Source organism: Mesoplodon bidens (assembly GCF_964165515.1).
Source record: "Mesoplodon bidens genome assembly, chromosome: 1".
NCBI lineage: Eukaryota > Metazoa > Chordata > Mammalia > Artiodactyla > Ziphiidae > Mesoplodon > Mesoplodon bidens.
The window spans coordinates 146781925-146802807 of record NC_138176.1 but is presented as its reverse complement, the minus strand read 5'-3'; the positions used below and the strand labels follow the sequence as shown (position 1 = coordinate 146802807).

At 41.9% G+C, this 20883-nt stretch overlaps 1 protein-coding gene across 18 annotated transcripts in view; it reads right to left on the bottom strand.

Annotated features, from left to right (window-relative positions):
• Window positions 1-2771, bottom strand: part of APBB2 (amyloid beta precursor protein binding family B member 2) — a 476036-nt gene extending 473265 nt beyond the window's left edge. For 11 of the 18 annotated variants that reach the window (XM_081232472.1, XM_081232474.1, XM_081232471.1 and 8 more), the window contains exon 1: window positions 2584-2769. The gene's annotated coding sequence lies outside the window, so the exon portion shown is untranslated. Of the gene's footprint in view, window positions 1-2583 lie in introns of all 18 variants that reach the window. The other 7 variants (XM_081232466.1, XM_081232467.1, XM_081232465.1 and 4 more) reach the window with 2 other exon arrangements.
• Between the last annotated feature and the right edge of the window lie 18112 nt (window positions 2772-20883).

Here is a 20883-nt window from a genome sequence, read left to right as displayed (position 1 = left end):
TACAAGAGAATGCTTATTGAATAATAATGAAAACAGTTGAAGATAGTCTCATATAAAATAAAACTTTGAAGTTCTATTGCTGTACAAGCAAAAGACTGTCCACCTCCTCAGAGGGACTTTCTTGGGAAGCAGACATTTATGTCAAAGATGCTGACACATAAGATATGTAAGAAGCTCAATATCAGACTTGACACATAGTAAATAATGAACAAATGCTATTTTCCTCAACTTAGGATAGGAAAATAACCATCACCCACATAAGTAGTAATATCTTCTTACAATACTTTACTAAAAGTCTGTCCTGTGCCCCTGGAAAATTTAAGGGGTTATATCATCAGGGTACTGAATATTTTAAAAGCATAACTGAAGAAGGTATAGAGAGACAACATTCCATTTCTCTTAAAAGACAAATTTAGATATCCTGAAATGAGGGTAATCAACATATCACTGTTCTAGTACAATGGCAAGCCTTTCAGTATTAATTCCTACTGTAACAGAAAAGAGAGGAAAAAAAAAAAGAATTTGATGTTTGTTTTTGTTTCTCTGGTGGCAGAAAAAAAAGTCATCAAAAAGTTGAAACATGACAAAAAGAGTTAAGTTTTAAAATATTTCATCTTTGTACACGTGGATTCTTGCACTATTTAGTAGACTTTTCCTAGATGATTCTGTAGTCAGTATTCTTATTACTGCAGTTAACTGTAAAAAGCTAGTCTTTCACACTTTAGCTCATCAAGTTTTTCCACTACCACTTTATAGAAGTTTCAGAAAAGGGGACCCTGCTGGCTCCCTGCAGACGAATTACTTAGTTAAAAGTATCCTTTTGAAGAGAGAATGAAAGAAGTAAACACCTTCCCTGGAAAAGGATCTCAACTTTAGAGTTCTTTCTCAAAGGCCCTGAGCAAATATCTAGACCAAGCCCAGCCTAGGAAGACCCTGAGTGATTTTTCAAGGTCATATAATAAGCCGATGACCAAAGGACAGCTATAGAAACCTTGCATCTGTTTTCCCCAGGTGTTCTGACTACCGGACCAATGTACTCTACTGCCACCTGTGTTCTCTCAGCATTTCCCCCAGCGTGGACGTTCCTCATCCTCCTGACAAATGTCATCCTTTCAAAACAGTGCCCTTTCTAGGACTGTGCAAGTTACGATAAACAACTGTTGAACAAATAACTGCTTTCAAGCTACAAACTGAAAACACAACAAAGCGGCTTCACAAAGAAATCCCCCTTCCTGAAAGGCCATCTACCCGAATTCAGATTTTCTTAATTATCATGGCCATTTAATTAAAGACAAGATTTGAAGTATAAATCCATGATAAGAAAAATAAACCAAAGACTTAAGAGAACCAAATCCATAATAACGGATCAGGATGCCACTGTTTGCTTTTTAAATCGGTGAAATATTAAAACAAATGACAAACCAATGCCAACCTCACAAAGTTTCTTCATTTCTTGGAATTCAAACACCACTGTTGGCATCATTTTATGATAATCCTTTGAGTATTTTACCTAAGTCATCAGGCGCAATGTAAAGCCAGTGACTGAGGGACTTCTAAAAAACCTGCGCCCAATCTTGTCTGAGCTTCCAACACTGACCTTATTCTCCTCTCAGTGTTGGTCCTCCCCAACCACTCAATCCATCCAAAACCGTCTGGGACAGTCCTGGCTCTAAACAGCGCTGAACTTAACTACAAAACGGCCACAACTCTAAATCTGATTTCTTCAATGTATGATTTTTTTAAATCCAGGTCCCACGCTCCTTCGGCCCTTGGCCCCTGACCCCTCAGTTCTAGACCTCTCCGCCGACATCAAGATCACCTTTCATTGTTTCTATGGGACTCCGCACCCCTCCCTCCGCCCAGCAATCTTTTTCATCGCACAAATGTCATTTCTAGCGTTCAACCCTCCATTCCGCCCGGCGGGCAGCGGAGGGGATTTCAGGACCAGCTTCCCTGATTCGGTCCCCTTCGCACAGCCATTTTCTAGTTAAAACGCTCCCTGCCTCCGAGGGGGAAATGAACTTTTCCCCCTTTGAATCCCCTATAAGCCAGCTCGGTCTTCAACTCCCCGGCAGGAGCGCGCTGCCGCACGGGGAGAGCCCAGCCGCACAGCGGAGGCCGGTGCCAGGGCAAGGGGGTGTGCGCTCTTCCCCGCCGGCGCCCACCCTCACTTTTCCCCTCCGCAGCCCCCGCCCGGCGCAACCCCTCCAACCCTGTCTCCCCCGCCCCAGGCCCTGCAAAGCCCCGGCTGCCGATGGAAAGAGGGCGCCGAGAAGCCAGAGGGATGGAGTCAAGGAGTGAGCCCGCGGGCGCCGTGCCACCCAGCCCTGCGGCGCGGGCGCAGGGCGCACGGGACTCCGCAGCAGACGCCCGCTGCAGATGCGGTGGCAGCTGCTGCAGCTGTGGCTGCGGCTGGGCCAGAGGCAGTGGCCGCGCAGCCCTCGGGGCCGGGAGGAGAGCAGCAGCCGCCCCGGCTACGCGCAGCCACTCGCCGCAAGCTGCTGCCGCTGCCCGGGTCTCTCACCAGTACTCCCGGGCCGCCCCAGGGTCGAGAGCAAAAGCAAGGAAGAAAGCAGGGCTCACCGGCAGTGCGCGCGGCGCTCGCCTCGGCTCCGGCGCCCGGCAGCTCTGCTCCAGTCTCGCCCTGCCAGGAGTGCCAGGATCAGCTGCGGGTACAGCGCACGAGCTTCCTACTTGAGACCAGGACTGGCTTTGGCCACTGAGCATGCCCAGTGCCGCTCCACGAGTCCCGCTCAGAGAGCGGCGCCGGCGATATTCCACTTCTCCGGGCTTTGGCGGCGGCTGCGCGGAGAGGCTGGAGGGGCCCAACCGGGCGGGGGCGGATCCCGAGAAAGGCGGGGCCGGGGGCGGGGGCCTGGAAGGAGGGGGCGGGCCGCGCTCCTAGAGCGACCCCTGCAGGCAGAGGCTTTGGGGCCTCTTGAACTCGCGCTCCCCTTATCATCTGAGAAGATGGCAGGGAGGAATGCGGGCCAGAGTGTCGAAACCCAAGGCGATGCATCCCGGTATGATAACCCCTCCATGAGGCTCGGCGTCTGTCTGCACCAAAAGGTAACCTTATCCCTGGCTAGTCTTTTCTCCCACATGTCTGCATTTCCTTATAATGGGAAAATATCCTCAGATGAGAGCTGCCCAGGCCCATCCAGCTGCAACTTGTAGGCGAGATCTTCTCCTTCCTTGTCTCCTTATCTAGACCCCCAGGCATATGCCACACACACACACACACACACACACACACTATTTCTTGATGTGAAAATCACAGCAAGATTGCCTCAAGGAAGAAACACACCTGCAGGAGGGGGAAAACATAATTTCCTTTTCACCTCCAGGAATATTAACTAAATTTTAACCAATTTAAACAGACAAGCAAGATCCTGATAAGAATGGATACTCAATAGGTAGTAATCAGTGCTCGGCCCCGGACACTGTGAATAACGTCCCCAAAGCATCACTGGGGTTGCTCTTCACCGATGCGGTGGTCAAAGTTGAGCCTGCGTCAGAATCGCCTGGAGGGTTTTTGGAAACAGATTGCTGGACAGAGTCTCTGAATGGGTAGGTCTGTGGTGCGGCCCAAGCATATGCACATCTAACAATTTTCCGGATGATGCTGGTGCTGCTGGTCTGAGGACCGCACTTTGAGAACCACTGCTCTACACACAGCCTTACCTACTATCTCCTTCAGGAGGATTGTGCTAAAAGTAATTTAATAGTAACTACAAAGTAATGGCTCCTCCTCACTCATCCTCTTCCCCACACCTCCAGAATGCACTCCTTCCTCAAACAGCAAACTCACACCCCACCGGTCCTTATTCTTCATGAGAGGACTCGATGCGGTTGGGGCCGGCATTACGTTTTTCCTTCGACATCATGAATTTATTGAGGACCCACAAGATCTTATGGTTAGCCCGGGGGTAGCAGTGAATAAAAAAAAGCCTAGACCCCTGCTTTGATAGAGCTTAGTCCAGCGAGGTGGTCAGAAATCCATTAAATAATCACTCAAAAATGTCATTTCAAACATGAAGAGTGTTAGGAGGGAAATCTACTAGGTGTGTATAAAAGGGTGTATAATGGAACCCTGACGCACACTCGAGTGGGGTTGGAAGGAATGAGTGGTAGGGGAAAGCTGCCTTGTGGAAGAGGGGTTTCTGGCATTTGCACCCCCAAACCTCTGCCACGAACAATTTCCCTCAGACCAATCTGGAGGCCAACAATCACGTCACTCCTTCCGCAACGCAAAAACAATATTGCCACTGAGAAACCCCTATAAATCCATGAAAGTGCTCATCCTTGGGGCTGAGTCTCTGCACCCCAAGATCCGCCTATGGAGTTCGTGCACCACGGATAGTTGGGGGCCACAGTTTAACATACTTTGAGAAAATGCAGACTCTTAACTGTAACGCCTTTTAGTTCTAGCCTATGTCCTTCAGGCCTAGAGAGGCGAGGAAATTAGCCCAAGACCACCCCTCCCGTCAGCGGCAGAGACGGGACCCGCCACCAGCCTTACAGGCAGGTCCTCTTTCCGCAGGTACTCTATTCCCTCGGACTCCACAGCTCCCCAGGAGTCCGACCCTACCATCCCCACTCTCGGGGGTCCGGGGCGGTAAACGGCGCCCGCCCCTCCAGGATTGATCTCCTCGGGACCGGGAGGAAAACCCGCGGTGGAGTCCTTGGCGGCGGGGCGGGGCGGGGAGACGCGCGCAGGCGCAGTGGCCGCCAGGTTGGGCAGAGGAGGCGCCGAGCTCCACACCTGATGCAATCAGCCTTCCGGAAACGGGCCCCGCGGCCACGCTCACGCAGGAAACGCTCCTGCGCCCTCTGCCGGCCGCTGCGCCACCCGCCTGCCTACCGAGCCTCCTCGCCACTTGACTTCGCCCCGGGCAGAGGGCGACATTCGGCGACCCACAGGGGACCCGCAGGAGGAGTTGGGAAGTCACCGCCAGAAAAAGCAAAATCCCTGGCTGCCCCTAACAGTGACGTGGAAACGGCCACAGAACGTTCCGTGGCTGCAGGAGGAAATTCCCTTAATGATGTATTTCCAGAGAGGATGGGGTTGGGGGGAGCTTTTAATCTTACTTGCTTGCTTGCTTGCTTGCTTGCTTCCTTCCTTCCTTCTTTCGCCTCCCGACACACATTTTCTTTCTCCCTCACGGAAAGGAACATTTATAGTCAAAGCCGTTTTCAGGCAGTATGGAGAGGACTCCTGGGCCCCCTCCCTCTCCCCCCGCGTTGCTTCATAAGTAACAGCACGTTAGCTCTGCTGCCTAGAGCCTTCCACCACACATTTTACAAATAAGTCATTGGTTTCTTTGAACCTCATCATTTCGGTTTACAAAGAAAATCATTTTTCGTTTCACCACCTCATGCAATTTTGATATCTATTGTGTGTGTTTTTTCCCGTCATGCTGACTCACCCATGAATTGTTTTCCAAGGAAATGAAATATTCCAAGAGCATGTTTATAAAAGCACGGAAGTAAAAATTACCTGTGTACGTCCTTTGAGACCAAAGGGGGAAAGACAAGGCAGATTCAAGGAATTTTAGTTGGAAGAATACTTAGGAGATCATTCTAGAATCAAGTCTGGATCAACTCTTAGATGCTGCAGAGGACCTGTGGCCCAAAGAGGTGAATGGCTTTTCCTTAACAGACAACTCAGCAGAAGTGGCACTTGAACACAGATTTCTTGACGTCCCAATCTAATGAAAAAATACATTCGTTATTTGCATAAACACTACACAGAGTGCAAGACTACATCACAATGCTTTCAGTCCAAAGGTTACCAAGTACAAAATCGATGGCAACAAAAGAGATCCTATTACTTGTTCCTACTTCTGAAGTCATTAGTCTTTAAAGAGTACTTGATTTATCCAACCACTATACAACCTATCCAACTACTTATAAGATAATCAGAGACTAGGCATTAAATATCTTAATTACAGCGGTACAACATTCTTCAGAACTTCCAGACATCAAGAAATCCTTTGAGTCAACATTTAGAGCTTCTAATATTTTTGCTTGATCATGTGGTGTATGAACTGAGGTTAAACCAAGGGAATTTTAATGATCACGACAAAATATCAGGGTTAAGATTTTCCACTGTACTGATTTAAAGTACTTTATCAAAACAGAAATCAAAGTGAAATACAAAAATGACTACAAATAAGAATTTTCAGAACCCTACCCACCTTTTTATCTTGATGAATGTGTATTTGTTTTTTGGAATGTTCTAACATTTAGAGATCTGGGAGAATACCTTCACTTATGCAAAAACAGAGTCAAGTAAATGTCAAAACACAGAGGTGCAAAGTGCAAACATCACAATAAGGTACTATTTACAGAATAGCCCTGGCAGTCCAGTGGTTAGGACTCCACGCTTTAACTGCCAAGGGTGTGGGTTCAATCCCTGGTTGGGGAACTCAGATCTGCATGGTGCGGCAAAAGGAAGGAAAGGAAAAGGAAGGGAAGGGAAAAGAAAAGAGTGGAGTATTGTACTTACTCTCCTTCCAAAAATAAGACTTGGTAAAATTAATTTGTTGTCTGCAGTAGGAAAGAACCCCTTCCTAATTAATGAATTACAGTCCCCAAACTTAGGACCAATCTTACCCACAGATATAAGGCAGATGATCAAATACCTAGTGATTTTTGGGGTTACCAACAAGGCCTCTCCTCTGATGGACTGTCTCCATGTCTGGCTGGTTTCTCTAGTTCTAAACTGTCGAATGTGATAGTCACTAGCCACATATGTTTTTTTTTTTTTTTTTTTTTTTCGGTACTTGGGCCTCTCACTGCCGTGAACTCTCCCATTGCGGAGCACAGGCTCCGGACGCGCAGGCTCAGTGGCCATGGCCCACGGGCCCAGCCGCTCCGCGGCATGTGTGATCCTCCCGGACCGGGGCACGAACCCGTGTCCCCTGCATCAGCAGGCGGACTCCCAACCACTGCGCCACCAGGGAAGCCCCACATATGGTTTTTTGATTTATATTCATTATAATTAGAATTAAAATTTCAGTTCCTCAGTCATATTAGCCCCATTTCAAGTGTTCAATAGTCGTGTGGGCTAATGGCTACAATATTGGACAGTGCAAGTATAAAATACTTCCATCACTGCAGAAAATTTTATTGGACAGTGCTGCTCTAGTCCTTTATCCCAATAGTGTAAGACTTTAATCTCTCCTCATTCTTAATCATTTCCTACTCTGAAAGGAACCATGTTTTTAGCTCTATCTAGCTTTCCTCTGAGATTTAGTCCTATTTTTCCAAACTAAAATTGTTGTCAGAGTATAGAATACCATCATGGAAAGATACCAGCTTTGGAGTAAAACTTTATTTCACATCCCAGCTCTTTTATTTATCATCTGTGTGATCTTGGCAAGTTACTCAACCTCACTGAACCTTGATTTTCTTATCTACAAAATGGGCATCTTAATCTTTTCATCATTGGTTTGTTTAGGGTTAAATGAAATAACACATATAAATCTTCTGGTAGGCCTCACAGAGATTTCCTTCCTTCCATTCCTATTTCAGTTAATGATATCACCAATTACTCAGGTTTCCAAACTAGAAATCTCAGTCATCTTCAATTCTTCCTTCCTCCTTAACCACCTGCATCAAATTAGTCACCAAGCCCTGTTGCTTCCACCTCAGGAATGTTTCTCAAATCTGGGCCTTCCTCTCTGTCCCACTCCCACTGTCCTCATTGGCTTTTCATGCACTGTTTCAGTATCTTGCTGACTGACCTTAGGGACACTTATCACTCCCAGTCCAAGCACTTCCTCCATGCTGCTGCCAGATGATCCTTCTAAAAAACGATGCTGGTGATGTCACTCCCTTTCCTTAAGACTACTGATGACTTCCAGTTGCTAAAAGATAAAAACTACTAAACCTAAGGACCCACATGACCACCCCACCCCCATTCCATTTCAAACCTATATTCGGACTCCTCTACTACCAGCTTCCCTTTCGGCCACCTGTTCCCCACCTCCACGCCCCCAGTACACCCCCTGCACTGACAACCAATGCTCCATGAGGCATTCCTGGAATAGGTAATGGCCTTTCTTGTCTCTGCCCTTGCACACACCCTTCTAAAGCTGAATTGACCCTTTTATGTATTCTGTACCTGGCAAAATCCTACTTATTCTTTCTTATTATCTCTAGTACAAATTCTTAGTCAACTCTCTTAGGAAAAAGTGATGACCAGCTCATCCGTGACAGATGCTGTGTTCGGGCTACCCAGGTTTAAATCCTAGCTACACCACCGTGCCACTGGTGGTTCTGGAAAAGTGACTTACCCTCTCCAACCTCAGTTTCCTCATCTGAAAAAGTTGATAATCATAGTATGTACAACTCAGTGTTGTTGAAAGTATATACTGAGCTAATGCACATAAAGCTCATAATAATGCACCTGGCTCAGAGGTAAGCATTCAATATATATTACCTTAAAATTATTACTATTACAATTAATATTTATCTATTTTATCCTTTTGTCATTAGGTGGCTCTTTTTACATTTTAATTCAATTTTTTACTTTCAAGGATATTTATATTTTACATTTCTATTTGATTTTACATTAAATAAAAAGTGTTTTATTACAGAAGTAACTGATATTCATTGAACACAATTTTGGAAACACTGATAACGAACAAAAAAGATGAAATTCTCTATTATTTGAGACACTTCTTGGTTGCAAACAAAAGGAACCCTCTGTAGTTAATTTATCCAGAAAAAATTACTGGAGGGTTGTCAAGTAGCCCACTGTATCAATTTATAGATGGAGAATTGGTTCAGAAAAGGGTCAGGATCTATGGAAGCTGGCAGCAAATAACACAGACCAGACTATGGCATACTATGTCACCAATTGCCCCACTCCACTGGTCACTTGCTGTGGCCACTATTCCTTTACCTTGGCAACTTAGCATCACAGTCTCCCTATTCAAGTTCACAGGTGGAAATATCTAAGGTCACACGCCCATGCCTCAGCAGCCAGGAGGCAGAGAGAGGGAACGTTTGCCTCCCTTCAGATTCCCTATTGGGAGGTAGGGCCTCCCACAACCCAAATTCATACAATAGGGGATTCACCAAAAATGGAAAGAGGGCCTTATCCCCTCCCCAACTCTCCCACCCCCTGATGTGTTACCCATGCTTGATCACTCACTGGCAAACATCATGTACTTCCATGCTTTTGTGCCTTTGCTTATGCTATTAACTTTATTTTTTGTTTGTTTCGTTTTGTTTTTGCGGTACATGGGCCTCTCACTGTTGGGGCCTCTCCCGTTGTGGAGCACAGGCTCTGGACGCACAGGCTCAGCAGCCATGGCTCACGGTCTTAGCCGCTCCGCGGCATATGGGATCTTCCCAGACCGGGGCACAAACCCATGTCCCCTGCATTGGCAGGCCAACTCTCAACCACTGCGCCACCAGGGAAGCCCTGCTATTTACTTTAGACTCCCTGCTTTATCCATTCACCTTCTTCACTTTTCAAAATCATACTCCTTCTTTAAAGACCAAGATTCCTCCTTCAATGTACTACACATGTTATGAAACTGAGCAGGACACGGCAGGGCCCTCCCAGGTACAAAAGCCCCTCTGAGTCACCTGTTGCTTGTTTATAGAAAAAAGCTTTAGTCTCCTAGGCCTTCCCTGAGTTCCAAAGAATAGGCATAAGCAGTTACTAATTAGAGAACTGAGAGAATGCAGAAACAAAGTAAAAGTAGTTAAACAAGAAATATAATGACAATAATTCAGCAAGAAAACAGGGTCCTACTTCCTCCGTAAGGGATATACATAACACTCTGACACTCTTTAAGTTGTTCTCCAGGAACTAAGGCCCCCGCCCCCAACCCACCCAGGTGGAGGATGGTGACTATAAGCATGTAGACCCCAGACTGGTTGGAACCCAGAAGGTTGATGATTAAGATTCCTGAAACTTCACCCTGTTATTTCACCAACCAGATAGAAAAAAACTCACACACCCTGCAGCCCTCACCCCAGTTCTTGCCTTTAAGAACCCCTCACTGAAAGCCACTGGGGATTTCGGGGCCTTTGAGCATGAGCCACTCCTTGCTGGGCACCCTACAAATAAATGGTGTACTTTCCTTTAACACAACCTGGTGTCAGGAAGTTGGCTTTGCTGTGCAGTGGGTGAGTGGACCCAAGTTCGGTTCAGTAACAGTTAATTGCTCATTTCTTGATTCCAGAGCCTGACATTTGTTTTTGTAGCACCCCCTACATACAGTTAGATGTTGTATGGTTCTTTGTTGCTATACTGTGAACTCCTATTTCTGGCCTTATCACATAGAAGACACTTGATAAATATCTGTTCAATGAATGAAGAAAAGAGAAAATGAAAATTAGCTTTTATTAAGGTACTGTACTAAGCACTTAACAATTTTAACTCCGTTTATTCTCAATTTATAACTCAATTCTTCCTCAGGCTGTATCACCATTTTATAAGGGGAAACAGGCACGGAGGCGTTAACTTACTTTTCCAAGGTCACACAGCTATTAAAAGACAGAGGCAGAATTTGAGCAAGGCGGTCTTGTTCCAGAGCTTAGGCTCTTACCTAACGAGATGTTATGACTCTGTGAAAGGTAGTATATGGTCCTTTTTCTAGGGAATTCCACCACAAGTTTTGTTTTTGTTTTTGTTTTAAAGCCCTGACAGCTTCCTGGTAAGAGGAGAAAGCTAATTAAATTTCTCTGTAAATTTTCACTATTAAAAATATATTTAGGGCTTCCCTGGTGGCACAGTGGTTGGGAGTCCGCCTGCCGATGCAGGGGACGCGGGTTCGTGCCCCGGTCCAGGAGGATCCGGCATGCCGCGGAGCAGCTGGGCCCATGAGCCATGGCCGCTGGCCCTGCGCGTCTGGAACCTACGCTCCGCAACGGGAGAGGCCACGGCAGTGAGAGGCCCGCTTATCACACACACAAAAAAAATAATAAAATAAAAAAAATAAATTATATATATATATATTTAGTAAATTTTATAAACACTTATTCCATGGTTCTTGAACAATGATAATGGATGGACTTTATACAGGAATTCATAGAAACTCAATTTATTAGCACATAAGCACACAATAAAATCCATCACATTCTTTGTGTCTGCCTTTCCCCCAGGTTATTACCAAGAGTTGTTACTGCAGACTGTGGCATTTATTGAACTGACCCTGGCTACACAGAATTTATGTTCTTATGCTCAGGGCAATCTCCATCACTGGCCATATGATATTCTCTCACCCCTTCTAAAATCCTTGTTTTGCTTATCTTCAGACAGTAGAAATTTTAGTCCAGAGTACCAATGTACCTGGTATCTCGCTATTAATCATCTGCACAGATAAGGACAAGAATTTAAATCTTGTAAATGGAGGAAACCCATCACCTTCATGTTCAAAGGGTAAAACAAATAATACCATCCAATCTGGAAAAATACTGAATTTTAAATTTATATAAACATAATTAAATAGAAAGGGAGAAATCTGAAATAAAGTTGAAAGACAAAAGAGGTTATAAAAGAACCAGAAATCTGGGCTTCCCTGGTGGCGCAGTGGTTGAGAGTCCGCCTGCCGATGCAGGGGACACGGGTTCGTGCCCCGGTCCGGGAAGATCCCACATGCCGCGGAGCGGCTGGGCCCGTGAGCCATGGCCGCTGAGCCTGCGCGTGCGCCGCAACGGGAGAGGCCACAGCGCTGAGAGGCCCTCGTACCGCAAAAAAAAAAAAAAAACAAAAAAAACAAACAAAAAAAAGAACCAGAAATCATTAACAAGAGAAAAGTGCTTCAGTCATAACAGAGATAGACAAGAACTATATTGCTAATTTGCAAAGGAACTGATAGTCTTCTGGATCAAGCAAAAAATTTGTCTTCTCCTTTCTCTACTTGTTCCTGCCAGTACCTTCCACTTTTAAGCACCCCATTGCCTTGTCTACAAAAAGAATGTAAGTGAAGGAAGAAAGGAAGGAAAGGAGGGAGGGAGGGAAGAAGGGAAGGAGGGAGGAGGGGAGAGTGTTAGAGAGAGAAAGACAGGACAAAAAGGGAAAATGGAGAAAAAGACCTAACGATCTCTTTGATGTAAAAGATTGTTTATTATAAGTAAATGTATGTAATTAATTTAAATGAAGCCTAGCTTCTTACAGATATCTGAGAGTATAAAAACAGAATTTGGGAGAAGAGGAATTACTACAGGAAAAAGAAGTATAATTAAAAGCAATAGCACAGAATTAATAACTAACATGGAGGTTAGATATTAGAAAAAAACAAGATTCTTGGGAAGGTCAATTATATAAAAGGAAAGACTTCAGAGGGATATAACAAGTGCTCCATCCCTTGAGACATTTAAAAATTAACCTGGACAAAGAATTAGGATATATTTTGTAGAAAGCAATCCTTTCTGACAAGCTGGTAGATTAGCTCTAATTGATTTTTCCACCTCTAATTTCTTTGAATCTCTGAAATGCTGTTCTTAGAAGACAAATGAGTTTTCTTTGAGGATGAATTTTCTGTCTTTATTTTAATAAAATGAGTTATGATTTCTCGTGAAAATAGTTTTCAAGACAATGACTTTGCAAGTAATAATTGTTATTTAGATTATAGAAGTTAAAAATCAAAGTTACAGACACCTGAAACTAACATAATATTGTATGTCAGCTATACTTCAATTAAAAAGGAAAAAAAACATTAGTCACAACATTAGTAAACATGATAAAATACAATATATTTTCTTCCACTGTGCACTAGCAATAATCTTGAAATAAAATGCCCAAGATGTGGGGGAGGGATAAATTAGAAATTTGGAGTTAACAGATACACACTATTATATACTGTGCTGTACACCTGAAACATTGTAAATCAACTATATTCAACAACAACAAAAAAATTTCCCAAGAAGTGGAGGAATAGGATAGAGTCCAAAAACTGGAAAGGTGGAGCAGGCAAATATCCTACCATTTTTTACTTTTTTGTTCTAACTTCATATCCTGTCTAGAAGGTTATCACTGAGAGAAAAACATTCAGTTTCATTGAAATTACATCAAATTTTGTATTATTACTTATTTATTAATTTATTTATTTTTGGCTGCGTTGGATCTTCATTGCTGCGCATGGGCTTTCTCTAGTAGCGGCGAGTGGGGGCTACTCTTCGTTGCCATGTGCGGGCTTCTCACTGCGGTGGCTTCTCTTGTTGCGGAGCGTGGGCTCTAGATGCGCGGGCTTCAGTAGTTGTGGCGCACGGGCTTAGTTGCTCCGTGGCATTTGGGATCTTCCTGGAACACGGCTCGAACCCGTGCCCCCTGCATTGGCAGGTGGATTCTCAACCACTGTGCCACCAGGGAAGTCCCCAAATTTTGTATTACTGAATCATATAATAGTTTTGAGGAGATGGGGACAATATCATCATGTACATATTATTTATTGTAAGAAAAGAACTAAATTAGAAATGTACCTTTGTTATATATCTTGATATCTGCTAGGGTAAGCCTCTCTTCTTTCTTCTGCTTTATCAAATCTGCCATAACCCTTCATTCACAATATATCTTCCTTATAAAATTTATAGTAAATATATCATTTTTATGAAATATGTTTAGAATTTTGATTAGTATTATATTTCATATAGATTAATCTGAGGAGAACTGACATTTTTGCTCTACTGAATAATCTCATACATAAATGTATAACATTTTTCCATTTATTTAAGACTTCCTCATTTTAACAGTCTCTACATCTACTAAACTCTAAGCCCAGGAAAACCCATGCAATTTTTCAAGTTTGAGAATGATATTAGTAAGATGACTTGACTTTTTATATTGTCTTAAATCTGATGCTACTTTGGCTGAGACAAAACTCCTGCACAGAAGTCTATTGTTCTCACTTTATTTTTCCTGGATTTTATCTTGAAAAATGTCAGTGAGATGCAGAAAATCAGTCAAGCACATTGCCTTTGTCAAAGTGACTTGTGTTTATATAAATCCAGTGTGGTTAGGATTATTAACCTCAATTCCAATGAGGTTTAAGATGACAGTGCCTCATTTATATTAATCTCCTAAGATTTGCAAGGGAAGTCACAAAGAAAAAATAAACAGATTTTTTTCTTTTAACCAGTGTTTTACATTGCTTACATTTAATAGTCCCTAGAGTAACCACTAAAAGAAAAAGAGACATGGCTAAAAATACAATACATAAAGTAAGAGAGAATACTGAAAGTATTTAAATAATCCAAAAGAATATAAGAAAGGAAGAAGAGAGAACAAAACATAGGAAACAAGCAAAAAAAATAATAAAATTGTGGCTCTATCTAGCCATATTAATAATTATATTAAATGTAACTGGCCTAAACACTCTAATTAAAAGACAGGGCTTCCCTGGTGGCACAGTGGTTGAGAATCTGCCTGCCAATGCAGGGGACACAGGTTCAAGCCCTGGTCTGGGAAGATCCCACATGCTGCGGAGCAACTGGGCCCATGAGCCACAATTACTGAGCCTGCGCTTCTGGAGCCTGTGCTCCACAATAAGAGAGGCCACGATAGTGAGAGGCCCATGCACAGTGATGAAGAGTGGCCCCTGCTTGCCACAACTAGAGAAAGCCCTCCCACAGAAACGAAGGCCCAACACAGCCATAAATAAATAAATTAATTAATTAAAAAAAGAGACAACGATTCTCAAACTGGCTATAGAAATAGATGACCCAATTATATGCTATCTACAAGAGAGCCAATTTAAATATAATTATATAGGTAAATTAAAATATTGGGGAAAATATATGATGAAAACACTAATCAAATGTTATTATTTTTCTAAAGCTGCCATAACAAAATACCACAGACTGGGTGGCTTAAACATCAGAAATTTATTTTCCTCACAGTTCTGGAGACTGGAAGTTCAAGATCAAGGTGCCAGCAGGGTTGGCTTCTCCTGAGGCCTCTCTCCTTGGCTTACAGATTGATTCCTTCTCTCTTTTGTCCTCACATGACCTTTCCTCTGTGCTAGTACCTGCTTAGTGTCTCTTCCTCTTCTTATAAGAACACCAGTCATGTTAGATTGGAGCCCAACCATATGACTCCATTTAACTTTAATTACCTCTTTAAAGACCCTATCTCCAAAATATAGTCACATTTTGAGGTACTTGGGGGTTAGTGCTTCAATATATAAATTTGGGGAGTAGGGGCACAATTCAGTCTATGACATCAGAAGAAGGACTAGTTACATTCATATAAAATAAAGTAACTTCAGAACAAGAAAAATTACCAGGGTTAAAGACAGACAATATAAAATGAGATATGGATTGATTTGTCAGTAACACAACAATCTTGACGTGTGTGCACCTAAAAATCCAAGGCCAAAAATACACAAAGCAAAAACTGATAGAAGTGAAAAGAGAAAGAGACAAATATACAATTATACATGGAGTCTTCAACACTCCTCTCTCAGTAGTGAGTAAAACAAGTAGACAAAAAATCAGAAAGGATATAAAAGATCTGGAAATTAACACAACATTGTAAATCAAATATACTTCTATTTTAAAAAAAGACTTGAATACTCTAGTCTCCAACTTGGCTTAACTGAAATTTATAGAATAATCTGGCTAACAATAGCAAGATACACAAATGTTTCAAGTACACAGGAAAAACTGAAATCATCCTAAGCTTTTTCTCTGATCATAACAGAATTAAACTAGAAATCACTTATAGACTATCTGGAAAATCCCCAAATATTTGAAAATTAAATAATTCACTCCTAAGTAATCCATTAGTCAAAGGAGAAACCACAGGAAAAATTAGAAAATAGTTTGAATGCAAATACAAAATATCAAAATTTGTGGGATGCAGCTAAGTGTTTAGAAGAATATTTATAGCATTAAATACTTTTTTTAAAAGGAAAATACTCAAACCAATAATCTAAGCTTTCATGCTAAAACAAAACAAAACAAATGAGAACAACAAAAAACAACAAATGAAGCCCAAGGTAACTAGGAGATAGGAAGTAACAGTATTAATAAAATAGAAATTGAAAAAATAGTAGAAAATATCAATGAAAATAAATGCTAGTTCCTTGAAATAAATCAATAAAATTGGTAAGCCTCTAGTTAGACTGATCAAAGAAAAATAAAATTTATAAATTACCAATATCAAGTTAATAAAAAATATTAACAACTTTATGCTAATAAAGAGGAACAAGAAAACTTGAAAAGCCCTATATACATTAAAGAAATTGAAAACTTCAAGCCACTAGTGAATTTTATGAAACTTTAAAAAAAGAAATAGTAAAACTTCTCAATAAACTTTTTCATAAAATAGAAAAGGAGGAAAAACTTCCTAACTCATTTTATGAAGCCAGAATCATTCTGATACCAAACCAGATAAACACAGACAAGAAAAGAGAACTACAGAGAATATAGGTATAAAATCTCCTAACAAAATTGTAGCAAATTGCATCCAGCTGCACATACACATGTTGTTGTACCTGTGTGTGTGTTTATATGTGTTAAACATATTAAAGGAATTCAGATTAAAAAGAAGTAAAACTGTCTTTATTTGCAAATGACATGATGATTTATATAGCTAATCCAATTGAATCTATAATGAAGCTACTAGAACCAAAAAGGAAATGTAAAAGGGTCACAGGATACAAGGCCAATGCTCACACACACGAAAACTGAATTTCCATTTACAAGCAATGAACAACTGAAATTTTTTTAAAATTACGGTAGCATCAAAAAAATTGTATTTCTATTTACCAGTGATGACTGAAAGTTTTAAAAATATTTATAATAGCATAAAAATATCAGGAATAAAAATGATGAGAGATGTGTAAAAGCTATATACCTAAAACCACAAAATATTGCAAAGAAAAGTTAAAGAAAACCTTATAATTAAATGAAGAGATATACCATATTTGTGGATTGGAGGAATCAATTTGGTAAGGTGGCAATGGCCCCTATGTTGTTCTATAGATTCAATGCAATCCCAGCCAAAATCCTAGCATACTTATACAAAGAAATTGACATGGGCTTCCCTGGTGGCGCAGTGGTTGAGGGTCCGCCTGCCAGTGCAGGGGACATGGGTTCGTGCCCTGGTCTGGGAGGATCCCACATGCCGCAGAGCGGCTGGGCCCGTGAGCCATGGCCATTGAGCCTGCGCATCCGGAGCCTGTGCTCTGCGACGGGAGAGGCCACAACAGTGAGAGGCCCACATACCGCAGAAAAAAAAAAAAAAGAAAGAAATTGACAAGGGCCTTCCCTAGTGGTCTAGTGGGTAAGACTTCGCACTTTCAACGCAGGGGGACCGGGATTGATCCCTGGTCGGGGAACTAGATCCCTCATGCATGCCGCAACTAAGAGTTCACATGCCGCAACTAAAGATCCCACATGCTGCAACTAAGACCCAGTTCAGCCTAAATAAATTTTTTTAAAAAGAAGAAATTGACAAGCAAATATGAAATTTATATAGAAAGGTAAAGGACTTAAAAACAATTTCTTTAAAAAGCCACTCCCACGGGCTTCCCCGGTGGCGCAGTGGTTGAGACTCCGCCTGCCGATGCAGCGGACACGGGTTCGTGCCCCGGTCCGGGAAGATCCCACATGCCACGGAGCGACTGGGCCCGTGAGCCATGGCCGCTGAGCCTGTGTGTCCAGAGCCTGTGCTCCGCAACGGGAGAGGCCACAGCAGTGAGAGGCCCACGTACCGCAAAAAAAAAAAAAAAAAAAAAAACCACTCCCACATTTTAAGTTTTTATTATAGCAGCACCCCATTTCCAGGTACCAATATCTGTTTTAGTTATGAATTGCTGTGTAACAAATTACCCCTTGCAGCTGAAAATCACAACCATTTATTGTCTCACCATTTCTTTGGGGAAAGCGTCTGGGTGCGTCTTAGCTGGATTCTCTCATGAGATCGCAGTCAAGCTGTTAGCTGGGACTGCAGTCATCTGAAAGCTGGACTGGGGAAAATCTGCTTCCACACTTGCTCACTGATTTTTGGGAGTCCTCAGTGTCTACCTGGATTTTGGCCAGAGACTTCAGTTCCTCCTCACGTGAGCAGCCTGAGTAACTTCATGACATGGGACATGGCCGCTGGATTCCCCTAGAGCAAGTGATCCAAGAGAAAGGGCAGGAGGGGGAGAGAGAGAGAAGCCAAAACAGACCAGGAGAGACCAAGACAGATGCCATTGTGTCTCTTAGGGTTTATTTTTCATTAAATAACATTAGAAGAATTCACGCATTTTTATCAAATATCATATTTTTCAAGAAAGAAGAGGTTTTAACTTTTTTCCATGAGAAAACTATAGGGCTTCATTTTAGACAAATGATAATAATATTATTCATAAAATAAAAATGAGCATTTACTATGTCCCACTCCACTGAACACAGAGGTTAAGACAATGGTCTTTGGCACAGACTGTCTGATGTTGCCTTTCTGATCCACCACTTACTGGTTATGTGTCTCTGGGCAAGTTATTTAACTCTCTGTGCCTCAATTTCCTCATCTATAAAATGAGGGTAATAATAATATTTACCTCATAGAGTTGTTATGAAAATTAAGTGGGTCACGAAGGTGCTGGCATCTAATAAGCATTTTGTCAGATTTCGCTAATATCCATATTAGGTAGTATTTACAAATATCACCTCATTTAATACTCAAAATACCCTAGGAGGTAAGAACAATTATTATTTGATTTCATAGGTAAGGCAATTGAGCCTTGGAGATGTAGGTTAAGTAATTTACCTAAATGTACACAAATGAGTGGCAGAACTGAGTTCTATGCAATTCTCCGGCCAGAGGTTACTTAAAAAAATAAATAAAAAGTCCCAGATGTGGGTGGAAAGAGATCAAAAGTGAAGGTAGCATCTAGATTAGAGAACTCATTAGCAACTGTAATTGTTCAGAAGTTACCGTAAAAGAATATTGAAAGAGAAGAAATTGTAGAGGGCTGTCAAATCACTATATAGTTCTTACAGGAAAAGTGAACATAGAATATCAGAGAGTAGATAACCTGCCAAGAATATAATGAAGCAGAGGAAAGACATTTGAGAACATGCCACCCATCTCCAAAGTCTGACCAACTGACATTGGGGTCCCTTTTCTATGCTACTAAGTTGGAATGGTTCCAATAACCAGAATTGCTTTGCTTTAAATAGCCATCTGCCACTCAGGGTGTGGTAGATATTAGGCTTGTCCACGAATATTCCAGTTGTCCTCCTCCTGGGAATATGGTGGAACTACATTTCCCACCCTCCTTTTAAATCAAGTATCGCCATATGACTTGCTTTGTCCAGTGAAACATGAGTGGAAATGACGTGTGTCAGTGCCAAGTGGAAACTTTAAGAACTAATATGCCTTTTGCTCATGTCCAGGTGATACTTCCTTCAGCCCGGATCCTTGGGGGACTATAGTAAGCAGAGCCTCCCTCTGACCTTCTTTGGACATGTAGTGTGAGCAGGTAGTAAACCACTGCTGTTTTAAGCCACTGGGATTTGAGGGGTTGTTTGTTACCCCAGGATAACCCATCTACTCTGCCATGATTATGCACGGTTTCAAAACTTTCTTTTTAAGAATTGTAGTATCTACAAAACTTTAGTGCAGAAAACATTTTGTTGAACTCTATTACTAGTTTATAAGGTACCAAAAGTACCTACAGCTAGTATTTAGCTGCTTATAAACTGGCCTGTAGCATCCCTGGAACTGAAGCCATCCTCGGTCCTGAAGGAGAGAGCGCCTCAGCTTTTAAGGCTCTTCCGCACTGGGTCAGTTGTCCTGCAACATAAACCATCAAAAGTCAGCAGAGCTTACAGTAAAGAAAGCCAACACTAAACATTATATATGTTAGAGTGGTAAAGTTCCTGTTGGATTATAGTCATCAGAAAACAAACACACTGGCTCCTGTTTTCATCATTTAAAAAACAATAGTATAGCACAGGGAACTATACTCAATATCTTGTAATAACCTGTAATGGAAAAGAATCTAAAAAAGAATATAGATAGATAGATAGATAGATATAGACAGATAGATAGATAGATCTGAATCACTTTGCTATATACCTGAAACTAATACTACACTGTAAATCAACTATATTTCAATAAAAAAAGAAAAACTTTGTTAAACACCCACTCACCCCCAGGGTACAAGAATGTCAAATTTGGGTAAGACCTGTCAACTCTATATCCATGTTGTAATGTAATCCTGGGATGACACAGTTGGTTACCTGAAAGTATCCATTTTTGTACTAATTTATAACCCTAGTAAAACAAGGTGGCCTGAAAACATCAACAACAACAAAATAGAAAACAACCAAACCTGACAGAGATTGGAGAGATGGCATCAAGCCAGGAACACCAGGAGAGAAGCGTAGAACAGATTCCCCCTCAGAGCCCTCAGAACGAACCAGCCCTGCTGACACCTACCCTCCAGAACTGTGAAGGAATAAATTTTTGTTGTTTTGAGCCATCCAGTTTGTGGTATTTCATTACGGCAGCCCTAAGAAACCAATACACTCATCCACTCCAAATAAAGACCTTTCAAAATAGATAAACAGCATACAGAAAAATTTTTATTAACATAAACTAATATCTCTAAACTTTAGAGATTGTCAAAGGTATCAAAGACAAAATAAAGTCTAAAACGTTCTTGCAAAACATTATCGTCTTTCTGAGGTGACACATTGATGACACACACTAAAAAAAAACCTCCCTAGGTTCAGAGTTATTTTACCTCCATTTTATTTCAGTATTGATTTTGCAACAATATGTAGAACAAAGAGCACATCTGATAAATGGATCCCCCAAATGTCATTTGCAGTAACAAGAAAGGCACAATAAATGTCTCACATTTTAGAGTACGATTTCCCTCAGGTATTGGCCTCACACAGTCTTCTATATGTACAATA